This window comes from Gossypium hirsutum, chromosome A07 (genome assembly GCF_007990345.1).
Source record: "Gossypium hirsutum isolate 1008001.06 chromosome A07, Gossypium_hirsutum_v2.1, whole genome shotgun sequence".
Classification (NCBI taxonomy): domain Eukaryota; kingdom Viridiplantae; phylum Streptophyta; class Magnoliopsida; order Malvales; family Malvaceae; genus Gossypium; species Gossypium hirsutum.
In genome coordinates, this window is record NC_053430.1 from 44,250,625 (window position 1) to 44,264,203 (window position 13,579).

Here is a 13,579-nt window from a genome sequence, read left to right on the forward strand (position 1 = left end):
CCATAATAAGGTCGGGTCTACAACTCAATTGTAGTCCCCGACATCTACTCTAGTATAGTGGCTATCCACCCCTGTAGCTCATTGTATGACGCATCCAAATCTCCATACAATTGCTCCATTGCCATCCATTAGTTATCCATGCTTTCCAGTATGATACTTGACACTGGATTTGTGCTTGCATTTCAGCAATCAATGCCAAAACTTTAATGGTCGACATGTCCTTCACCATTGGCATGATGTATGTACAGATAGTTTTAGAATCAAGTTTCTGGTGATCTTCTGTCATACGTGTTAAAGTGCATGTGTGAGGCCTAACAAATTTTTGTATCTCTCACATCTATGACTTTTGGATAAACGCGGCTCGTACTTGCCAATTGCAGCCTTTTTTTTACCTCTAACACTCCCTAATTGTAACACCCCTAACTTGTATCTGCCGTCAGAACAGGGTTTAGAAGTATTACCGAAACATTCAGAAACATTTACAATAACTCATGTAAATTACTATTCATTTACAGAGATCATTCATAACATCCCTTGATTGGGCCCTCGAGGCCCAATACAAGCATTAGAATTGAGTCGGGACTTAATTGGAAACTTTAAGAATTTTTCGCGACTTTTTCAAATTTTTCCAAGGTATAAGGCTCACACGCCCGTGTGGTCCAAGGGACACGCCTGTGTGACCTTGGGACATGCCCGTGCTAGAGGCTGTGTTCGACCCCGTGTAACACTCTAACTTGCACACATAGCCATGCCACACGCCTATGTGCTAGGCCGTGTGGTCAATTAATTCAATTTGAAATTAAGTGTAGGTTTCACACGGCCGAGACACACGCCCGTGTTCTAGGCAGTGTGGCACACACGGCTGAGACACACGCCCATGTCTCTACCCATGTGCTTAATTTTAAGCATTCTATTTCTCAAAATTAAGGTGCAGGGGACACACGGCCTAATCACATGCCCATGTTACCAGACACACGGTCTAGACACACACTCGTGTGTCTGCCCATGTGGATAAAACAAAGTCATTTCTAGCTTTATTTTTGACCCAAAACTTCACCCAAGACCTGCACTTGAAACACACAACCAATACAAGCCATTCCAAGCATTCAAATTAAACAAACTTATTCATTAACAAGGCATATCATTACCAGTATACATGATCACAACCTTACCTTAGTTTAACTTAGGCATTCACAACATTGATCATATATTCTTAACATAACACATTTGTATATATATCATAATAATCTACTTAGTTATATCAAATTGAACCATCATTAACCATTCCAATGGCTAGGTTACAAAATAACATTTCAAGCCACTATTGGCTAAGTTGTCCTATACATGCCATTATACCAAATGATTTTTACTAATTATACCCAAAATGACTAGTTAATAGTGTGACGATGCTCCAACATCTCCAACCTTCATGATCTTTCGATCACTATAAAATAGGGGAAAAATAAACGGAGTAAGCATTACATGATTAGTAAGTTCGTATAACGGAAACTAAACCTACCAATCCCTTTTATTAAATCTAAGCATACAATAAAAAGTTTTCCATCCATTTGGCTAAATTGCCTAAACACATGTATCCAATCAAACATGTTAGTCACAAAGTTTACTTATACATAAATTAAGAATAGATGAACTTATCATGCAATACACTTTCAAGATATTATCATTTCATCTCATAATTCTCATGCCATGTCTAAAGTTATATGTCTGCTGAATCATTGAAATTCTGATGGATGCTTAAGTAGTACACTCGAAGTGTACGATTCAATAATCCGTCAATTTCTTATTCAAGGGTACCCATTAGGGCACTTAACCTAGAAACACTCTCTCAAGCCACATATTGTATAACAGGATTACCAGTCCAGCTAAATACTTTATATAACGTAAGCTCAAAGGAGTTCGATTAGGATTACCAGTCCAAGCTAATCATAACGTATGCTCGAGAGGTATGATATTAGGATTACCTGTCTGGGATAAATCCTTTCTATAACAAGGTCAATGGCATTACTTGTCTGAGCTAAATCCTGTTCGCAACAAATACATGACCTTATTAGTTTTAAGAAAGCGCAAATAATCATCAGAATTCAGTATTCAATCGGGACTTACCCCTTTATCATCATTTCAAGCATGCATTCAAACATTCATTATAATAATCAAATAAGTCATATCAATATAATTCACATTACATACAAACACTGCAACGCCCCAAAAATCCCGAAATCTTGAAATTTTCTTTTTGTGCTTAATAATTCCGGTTAAGTGCTAATTACGCAAAGATAGGTCTTGGTCAAGGTTTGAGTTCGAATTAAGGGGTAGAAGAAATTATAATTTAGTTATTAAAAAAATTAGGGCTGGCAAGTAGTTGGGCTTTTAAATAAAGTTAAGGGAAAATAGCATCAAAAAACCTAGTAGAGGAGTGGCTAAGTGACGCCACTTAGAGTGTAGAGAGGTGGCGTTAATAGCTAGCAAGGAGGTCCAAGGTTCGAATCCTAGCTTAGTATTTTTAGAAGTTTCATTTTGGCCTTCTAAAAGGATGGAAGTGGCATGAAAGTGGACTCCAAGGGAAGTGTTCAGGAGAGAAAATTAAGGAAAGTATCAAGGGGTTATAGGGAGAAAAACGAGGAGATGAGAAGGGAGAAGTGATGGAGCTGAATGGGGAATTGGGCATGGGAAAATTTGGTTATAAGGCTTGTAAATAGGTGTTGAATTCTAGGGTATGAAGCTGATGTCGAATTTCTTTACCCTGTTACCAGAAACTCTTTTCTCTAAAAGCCGAAAACCTTCTGTCTTTTTTTTTTCTTTTTCTTCTTCCTTGTGCCGAATTCTATTCTTCCTATACCTCATTGTTGACTTTTATTTCTTTTTTCTTGGAGCAGAATAACCTTCTTTTTCCATACAAAATCGTAAACGGCCGAACCTCTTTGGCCGAATACCCTTGGTGCAATCACTACTCCTTCTACTTTGGTCAAATCTAGTGTAAGTATTGTTCTTCCAATCGGTTTCTTTGATAAGTATCAAATATTTTCCGCCACTCTTTCTAATCAACTGTGGTAGGGAATTAGTATCGGATCTCGGATCTTAGCTTATTGCCGAATTGCTCTTTAGGTGTTGTAGTTTTGGTAAGTATTCCTCATCCATTGGCTAAGGTTGGCTGAATAGCCATAGTAATGTAAGAGGGTTTGTGTTGGATACGAGTCACCTATTATTCTGGTTTTAATAGGTACGATTGGTGCAGATCTAGGAGTTGATCGTGGTTAGTGAAAGGGTTGCGATACTTATCGCGCAAGGTAAGGTTAAGGTGAGATTCCAGCTTTTGGTAAAGTATTCGATAAGTATGTGAGTTTAATATTTAAGTGATATCGATTGTAGGTTTAGGCTAAGGAAATCACAGGACGCTTGCATAATAGGTGTGTACATAACTGGACGCACAAGTAGATCAGCAAATCTCGAAAAGCCGAAATGCTGAAAAGCCAAAAGTTTGGCTAAAGTAGTCTTGCGAGTGCGCGAACACTCGTAAGGGGAAAACCGATAGGTTTCCTGAGGCCCATGGACAATTCCATAGACTTGGGTTGTAAACTGGCCAAACGGTCCGGAATGGGCTAAATGGGTCCGATAGGCTGTTGGGCCCATAATAGGTAAAAATTGATAATTGATGCTATTTGATGGAAAATTGCATGTGAGCGTAATTGTGAATGTGATTTGGGCCTAGTGGCCATATGAATGTGATTTGGGCTTAATGGGCCACATAAATGTGAATGGGCCTAATAAGCCATATGAAAGAGATTGGGCCTAGTGGGCCATATATAGGTATGTGGATTTGTCTGGGTTTGTAAGAGGTTGTAGGCCTAGTATTTGATGACAGCATAAAACTTAATTAATTTATTAAGGACCGTGGACAATTCATAGGGTTAAGGTGTGGCAACGGGTATGTGCATGTCTAGGATTGGATCTAGTGAGTGCTTCGGTACTTAAGCGGTCTTAATGACCCACCTCCTCTTCTCTGGAATTCTACCTTGTGCATAGTATTTGTTCATCTTAGCTCGCGAGACTTATTCATGGGCCGAGGTAAGTGAAAACCGTAATAAGGGAAAAATTATCGAAAATGCCCCTAAGGGTAAAAATAACCAAAATACCCCTAGGTGTTGAATATAAGTTTTGTGGATGTGACATGCATACATATACTGTTCTGCTTAGTTTGCATATGGGGTGGGAACTATGGACCGGAGGAAGTATATGAGGATCGCATGGTTGCTTGACAATCGTGGATCCACCGACGGCTTTTAAAGCCCAATATGTAAATGAAGGTAGTTCAGCAACTGGGCTACCATTGGTGTGTGGGTTGGGTGGGTCGATATTTAAATCCCCACATGGTGTGATGGGGGACAGAGCTGGTGTGTAGCGGATGAATAATTTGAATGGGATTGTATTGCATGTTTGATGTATGACGATTTTTGTATGCTTGTTTTCCATCGAGGGTTGTACACATTGAGTTTACGAAAACTCACCCCCTCTTTTATTTTATTTTCAGGTGATGCTCAGTATACGGTTCGATGTTTGGAGGGACTCTGGGTGGCCAGGTAGCAAGACAAATTTGGATTTTTTTTAAGCTTATAAGTTTTATTTTACTAAGTATTTTTCAGACCAGATTATAATAAGGTTTTCATTATGCTATTATTACTTGAATTATTATTATTATTTTCATTGTAATTACGAGAAGTTGAACATGGGTTTCCTAAATTATAGTATGTTTTCTACGTTTCTGCAACTTAATTTTTAAATGATAAGTTTTCTTAAATTAAATATTTTAAACAAGGCTTTCACAACTGAACGATGTGTTTATTTATTTCTTAGTTAATTAAGGTTTCTTTTGTTTAAGAAGGGTTTTTAATGAAAACACGATTTTCGCTAAAACACTTCAATGTAACATGCTGATTCGGCCATAATGTCTGGGCCAGGTTTAGGGTGTTATATTTAGTGGTATCAGAGCCCAAGTTGCTAAACGCGGGCTGTGAAGCGGGCCTCATTACTTGATTTCTTTTTTTTAAATAAAATATATGTAGTTTTGATTGATTTACAATGTTTTGGAAAAAAAGGAAGTCTTGCTGAGCGGCACATCGGGTCTCTGACGTCAAACCAAGTAAGTTCTCTTATTATTAAGCTTGTTTAAATTGTTATACGGTAGATAGTTAGAGGGCTACTTTAGACAATTATGTAGAAAGGAACTGAAGCCCGTAGGATCTTGAAACTGTAAAGGATTTACGAAAATAACTCTCTCTTTAAATACTTTCATAAAATATCGGTTTAATTATTAAATTAACTAAAACTTCATAAAATTTTAATCTAGAAAATACGTGAAATGGCGATGAGTGCTAGAAGAGGCACAAGAGGCCGTGGTCGAGGCCACGGAAGTGCTAGGGCTGAATCGTCGGCATCGGGGCATATGCCCGATGTTGGAATAGAGGAGGCGCTAGCCTCACCTGTGGCTGGGAATGGACAGTACGATCGGACTGTGGGGGATGATGTATTATCGTAGGCAATGCTAAGGATTTTGGAAAGGGTCGCTGAGCCCAATAATGACACTGGAAATCGGGGGTCCATTCCAGAGCGACTTCGATCGAACGGGGCTGAGATCTTTAAGGGCGTGGCTGGCGTGGCTCCTAATGTGGTAGAATATTGGTTGGAGCCCACTGAAAGGATAATGGAGGACCTAGACTGCTCACCTGAGCAAAAGTTGTGACAGCCCAAAATTGACCCTAGTCGGGAAGTGGTTTCGGGACCGCTAAACCGAGTCACCGAAATGTTTGAATGTGATATTTATTGTCTAGAATATGTATATATGCATGTGTTAAAATTTCATGGTTGAATTTTGTAAATTGTAAGTGAAAGTTTATTAAATAGGACTTATGTGAGAAAATTTAGAAATGTGCTAGGCTAATGTAAGGTGGCCCATTTATGCATGTTGCAAATAGTTGTACTTGCATGTCAAATACCCCTTTTATTTTAAGTGGTGGCCGGCCATGATGGTCATATATATATAATATGTATTAAATCTTAATTACATGGCCATTATTTTATGCAAAAGAAAGGAAATAGATTAAAGAAAGAATAAAAAGAAAAGTAATGAAGACAAAGCATCATCTTTGTCTTCTTGGCCGGATTGAAAGAAAGAATTGGGGCAAACATTCGGTCACTTGAAGCTTGAGAAGGGGGGAAATGGGTGAAGAAAACTAAGTGTTCATCTTTGTTTCTTCTAAGCCGAATGTGAAGGAAGGAATAGGGGCAAAGGACTTTCGGCCATTTGAATGCTTAATAAGGTTAGTATATTGTGTTAAAGTTGTGAAATTTTAGCTTGTTTTAGGTTAATTATCATGGTTCTTACTTAGACCATGCAAAATTTTTAACTTTGATGGATGGATGGAGCATTCGGCTATGGCTATTAAAGAAGGAAATTTGATTACTTCCTTTAAGTTTTGATGAAGAATGTGTTGAGGAAAGAAATTGATCTTGCTAAAAATATAAATTCTAAATGCTCATATATGTAATACCCAAATAAAAATGCTTGATGTCTTGAACAAATATTGTTTCGATGGGTGGAATGAGTAATGTCATGTATAGGTTTCGGCTATGGATTTTCATGTTTAATATTTTTATGTTGGTGTTCAAATTGAAAATGGATGTTAGTTGTGCTATAACACTTGCTTAATGATGAAAGGATCATGAGCTTAGGGCTTGAGAGGCATTCGGCTTTGGAGTAAAAATAATAGAAATGGTGTTTAGTCAATGCAAGTGTCCATACTTGTAGGATGTATTGAGTGTTGCAATCGGCCTTAACATAGACATGTGTGTTCGGCCACATAAATGAGCACCTAAGTTGATGTGTATGTTCGGCCAAAGGTAAGCATGTTGATGGCTTTATCTTGACTTAGAAGGTTCGGCTAAAGGGAAAATTAGCTAATATGTCGAATTCGATTCGTGAATTCGTACATATGTGCTCTAATGTCTAATGTGTATATGGACTAAGTACCTTGAGGTTCTCTTTTGATGTTCGAGTGAATTGTATTGAATCATTTGATGTGATTAAAAATGCATATGACCATTGTGTACTTGAGCTAAAAGGTGGCCATATGACCCATCAAACTCCTTGTCATATTCGGCCACAAGCTAGCAAAATGAGACTTTAATGAGTTAAATTTGTTTGATTTAGCTCAAGGAGTTAAAGGAGGTGAATCGAGCAAAGGCAAAGAAAAGGTCATCGAGAAGCCGAGTTGGAACCGTCTTACCCAACACGAGGTAAGTCATTAAGCATGTAGTTGGTATTATTTCAATGGTCATAATGTTTATGTATTGATGCTGAATGGAATGAATAAATATACATATATATATATATGCATGTACGTATGTGATGATGAAATTGTTGAATGAAAGAAAAGAGGTAAGATGTACTGAGTTGTTGATCTCGGCACTAAACGTGCGGGATAACCATTTATGACCATGAGATTGGCGCTAAGTGCGCGAGATTAAATTGTACAGCACTAAGTGTGCGATTTGACTATGTTGCACTAAGTGTGCGAAATGAATATGATGCACTAAGTGTGCGAATTGACCATGCGGCACTAAGTGTGCGAGTTTGACTATGTAGCACTAAGTGTGCGATTTGATTACGTAGCACTAAGTGTGCGAGTTGATTATATAGCACTGACTGTGCGGGCTCAATATACATTCGTGAATCATTATGGACACTATGTGTGCGACACTATTGAGTCGATCGCGGACAGCGGATCGGGTAAGTGTCTTGAGTACATGGCTAATAGGTGCTATGCTTATACTTGGTGTTGAGCTCGGTAAGTTGAACCTATGTGACAACTATACTTGAAGTCACGTACATAAAATTTATCGTAGGATGGGTGAAAGGCCGTTTAGTCGTTTGATTGTAACGAAAATAAATTGATTTATGAAAATGCTTCAATGTCCTATTGATGAGTATATGGATTGTGAATGCATGAATTGATATGAAATTGAATCGATAGGTTGGAGGAACTATGGTATGGTTCGGTATGGATGGAGTAAATTGTCTCGTTCCATTTTGTTTCCTCTTGTGATAATGTTATTGATGGATGGTAGTGCATTGCTTATGACTTACTGAGTTATAAACTCACTCGGTGTTTCCTTGTCACCCATTATAGGTTGCTTGGACTCATCTATTTTTGCGGGGTCAGGCCGTCATCGAAGTCATCACACCGGATAGCAAGTTTTGGTACTTTCTTCTTAGTTGGCTTAGAAGAACATTTTGGCATGTATAAGCTATTACGTTGTGTTTGAATTTTGGCATGTAAACTTTAAGCCATGCGAAAATGGCACGAATGTTCGATTGAGTTGGATCAAGGGTAGGCATGAGATGGACCTAGTTACTTTCGTAACAGATGCTGGCAGCAGCAGTGTCATGAGATTGAAAAATCACTAAAAATAGTAGGAGTGGAATTAATTGATGAATAAATTATGTAATCGAAGCTCGATGAGTCTGCTTTCATGAGGAAGTAACGAAAAGATCATATGGGAAGTATATTAAGAGATAATCAGATTATTGTGGGACAGGGCCAGAACGGTTTCTGGATTCCCTACTCCGACTTTGGAAATTCATTACAAATTAACCAGAGATAATTAGGGGTCGTACCATATATGTACAGATTCCTCTCTGAGTCTAGTTTTCATAGAAACAAACGCCATCAGTATTGAAGCCCCGTGCAGGGAGATATCCAAGTCGTAATGGGCAAAGGTCAGTGTAGTCGACCCCTGCAACTTGGGAGACTTTGACTAATAAACTGTACTAATTAGCCCGACCAAAAATTCTAGAAAAAATACATAGATGGGCACGTTAGTCTAGTTTCTGGGAAAAATTACGAAACTGATTTTCGAGTTACGAAACTCAAGATATGATTTTTAAAACGACTAGTACACAGATTGGGCAGTGTCTGGAAAATAAATTTTGTAAGGGGTTAAAGCCAGTTAACACCTCGTGTTCGACTCCGATGTCGGTTTCGGGTTCGGGGTGTTACTTTTATTGGTATCAGAGCTATGGTTTAGTCGGTTCTAGGACTACCATAGCACGTATGAGTCTAGCTACTCGAACTAGTCGCCATTGTGTTTGCATTGAAAATATGGCGACATTATTTGTTTGGTGAGAAGTGCCATGTGTTTTCGGATCACAAAAGTCTCAAATATTTGATGACTCAACGGGACTTGAATCTGCGACAAAGACGTTGGCTTGAATTGTTGAAAGATTACGAGCTTGTCATTGATTACCACCCGGGAAAGGCTAATGTGGTTGCGGACGCCTTAAGCCGGAAATCACTGTTTGCTTTGCGAGCGATGAATGTACACTTGTCTGTTCTACCTGACAATGTGTTAGTAGCTGAATTAAAAGCCAAACCATTATTGACTCATCAAATTCATGAAGCTCAGAAAGTCGATGATGAATTAGTTGCAAAACGAGCTGAGTGTGTTCCGAACAAGGAATCGGAGTTTCAGATTGATGATGATGGTTGTTTGAGGTTTAGAAGTCGTTTGTGCGTTCCAAGGAATTCGGAACTCATTCCGATGATCCTGAACGAAGCCCATTGTAGCCGAATGTCAATTCACCCGGGGAGCACGAAAATGTACAACGACTTGAAACGTCGGTTTTGGTGGCATGGTATGAAGCGAGACATCTCCGACTTTGTTTCGAGATGTTTAATATGTCAACAAGTGAAAGCGGAACATCAAGTGCCTTCAGGGTTACTTCAGCCGATCATGATACCCGAGTGGAAATGGGACCGAGTCACAATGGACTTTGTGTCCGGACTGCCAGTGTCCGCAAGTAAGAAGGATGCGATTTGGGTTGTTGTTGATAGGCTGACTAAGTCGGCTCACTTTATCCCCGTGCGTACGGATTTTTCATTGGATAAACTAGCCGAATTGTATGTTACTCAGATTGTGAGATTACATGGAGTACCTATTTCTATCGTGTCGGATAGAGATCCGAGATTCACCTCGCGATTTTGGAAGAAATTGCAAGAAGCTCTGGGTACCAAGCTGCATTTTAGCACCGCTTTTCATCCCCAAACCGATGGTCAATCCGAGCGGATAATTCAGATACTCGAGGACATGCTGAGATGCTGCATCCTTGAGTTTAGTGGTTCATGGAACGGTATGTACCTTTGATTGAATTCGCTTACAACAATAGTTTTCAATCAAGTATTAAGATGGCACCTTACGAGGCTTTGTACGGTCGTAAATGCCGTACACCATTGTTTTGGACCGAGCTCGGTGAAAGTAAAATTTTCGGAGTTGATTTGATTAAAGATGCCGAACAGAAAGTAAAAGTAATCCGTGAAGGTTTGAAGGCAGCCACAGATCGTCAGAAATCGTATGCGGATCTGAAACGGAAGGACATTGAATATCAGGTGGGAGATAAAGTGTTCCTTAAAGTTTCGCCTTGGAAAAAGGTACTTAGGTTTGGCCGTAAGGGCAAGTTGAGCCCGAGATTCATTGGGCCGTACGAAATCTCCGAACGAGTGGGGCCAGTTGCGTATAGATTGATTTTGCCCCCTGAGCTTGAAAAGATTCACGATGTCTTTCATGTTTCGATGCTTCGACGCTATCGATCTGATCCGTCGCATATAATTAGCCCATCAGAGGTTGAAATTCAAGCCGATATGAGTTATGAAGAAGAACCGATACGTATCCTAGCTCGTGAGGTGAAAGAGTTGCGAAACAAAAGGGTTCCGTTGGTTAAGGTGTTGTGGCTCAAACACGGGATCGAGGAAGCAACCTGGGAACCCGAGAGCTCGATGAAAGAACGATATCCAAACCTATTTACTGGTAAGATTTTCGAGGACGAAAATTTCTTAAGTGAGGGAGAGTTGTGACAGCCCAAAATTGACCCTAGCCGGGAAGTGGTTTCGGGACCGCTAAACCGAGTCACCGAAAGGTTTGAATGTGATGTTTATTGTCTAGAATATGTAATCATGAATGTGTAAAAATTTCAAGCTTCGATTTAGTCGATTGCATGTGAATTTAGTCAATAGGACTTATATGAGAAAATTTTAAAATGTGATAGGTCAATGCATGAGGACCTATTAGTGCATGTGGAAGAAAAATGGGACTTGCATGTCAAATTCCCCCTCCCTAATATGTAGTGGCCGGCCATGCTATAGGTGGAAACATGTCTCCAACATGTTATGCTAGTGATGCATGTTAAGAAAAATAAAATAATAAGCATGGTGATTAAATAATGAAAGGAAGGGTGATGGAAAAAAAAAAGTACATGGTCTCACCCCCCCTTGTTGCCGTGAATTGAAGAAAGAAAAAAAAAGAAAAAAAAAGAGTTCATTCTTGAACATCCTTGGCCGAATAGAGGAAAGAAAGGAAGGGGAAAAAGGCTTGAGAAAATCGGCTATGGTGGTTGTTAGACTAAGGTATGTTTGATGTTGTCTTTGAGATGCATGCATGTTTTAAATAGCCCATGTTTAAACCTTGAATCTTGTTGATAACATGAGCAATCGGTCATGAGAAAGGGTTCAAGGAATGGTTGTTGTTCATGTTATTTGGATGAGAAATGGTGAGTTTTGTTGTTTCATGTTAAAGTTAGGTGAATGATGATAGAGGAGTGTTTGAACTATAAAAAAAAAATAAATCGGCTACCTTGTTATGAGCTAGGGCCGAATGTGGGTTTGGTTGTGTTTGAATATTACATGCTTGGTAGAATGGTGGATGAAGGTGCCGAATGTATGTTGGATTGATAGAGTCTCCAAATTGATTTTTTTGTGTGCATGCATGACCGAATATACGTGGTCACATGAGTAAGGAAATGAGTTATTTGATATGTGGTAAAAGTTAAGTACTAAATCGAAGGTTGCTAAAATTGCCATTTCTTAGCCGAATATGTGCTTGATCAATGAAGGAATTGTTGAAGAACATAGGTGAACTTGGTGAGGGCAATCGACCTAGTGTATAAATGATATGAAGATTTTAGGAAATTGTTTTGGTTAGGTGTATGTATGATTAAGTATATTCGGCAATATACTTAAAGTGGGTACATGATATTACATTATAATTATTGAGCTTGAGTATATGGATATGTGTATATGTGGTCATATAATGACATCTTGGTTTGAAAATTTAATGATGTGTGATTGCCGAATGTGATAAATAAATTCATGTTATTGAGTTAAATATTGAATACTCTTATTTGTATTATTTAAGCTCAAGAACCTAAAGGAGAGGCGTCCAACAAGGGGAAATCGAAGGTCATCGAGTAGCCGACTCGGAATTATTTTACCCAACATAAAGTAAGTCATTAAGCATGTAGTGGGTAGTATTTCAAATGGTCATAATGTGTATGTATGGATGCTGATTGGAATGAGTAAATATACATATATATATGCATGTACGTATGTGATGATGAAATTGTTGAATGAGTGAAAAGAGGTAAGATGTACTGAGTTGTTGATCTCGGCACTAAACGTGCGGGATAACCATTTATGACCATGAGATTGGCGCTAAGTGCGCGGGATTAAATTGTACAGCACTAAGGGTGCGATTTGACTATGTTGCACTAAGTGTGCGAAATGAATATGATGCACTAAGTGTGCGAATTGACCATGCGGCACTAAGAGTGCGAGTCTGACTATGTAGCACTAAGTGTGCGATTTGATTACGTGGCACTAAGTGTGCGAGATGATTATATAGCACTGAGTGTGCGGGCTCAATATACATTCGTGAATCATTATGGACACTATGTGTGCGACACTATCGAGTCGATCGCGGACAGCGGGTCGGGTAAGTGTCTTAAGTACGTGGCTAATAGGTGCTATGCTTATACTTGGTGTTGAGCTCGGTAAGTTCGAACCTATGTGACAAATATACTTGAAGTCACGTACATAAGTTTTATCGTAGGATGGGTGAAAGGCCGTATAGTCGTTTGATTGTAACGAAATAAATCGATTTATGAGATTGCTTCAATGTCCTATTGATGAGTATATAGAATGTGAATGCATGAATTGATATGAAATTGAATTGATAGGTTGGAGGAACTATGGTATGGTTCGGTATGGATGGAGTAAATTGTCTCGCTCCATTTTGTTTCATCTTGTGATAATGTTGTTGATAGATGTAGTGCATTGCTTATGACTTACTGAGTTATAAACTCACTCGATGTTTCCTTGTCACCATTATAGGTTGCTTGGACTCATCTATTTTGCGGGGTCGGGCCGTCATCGAAGTCATCACCGGATAGCAAGTTTTGGTACTTTCTTCTTAGTGTGTTTAGAAGATCATTTTGGCATGTATAAGCTAGTACGTTGTGTTTGAATTATGGCATGTAAACTTTAAGCCATGCGAAAATGGCACGAATGTTAGTTTGAAGTGGATCAAGGGTAGGCATGAAATGGACCTAGTTACTTTCGTAACAGATGCTGGCAGCAACAGTGTCATGAGATTGAAAAATCACTAAAAATAGTAGGAGTGGAATTAATTGATGAATAAATTATGTAATCGAAGCTCGATGAGTCTGCTTTCATGAGAT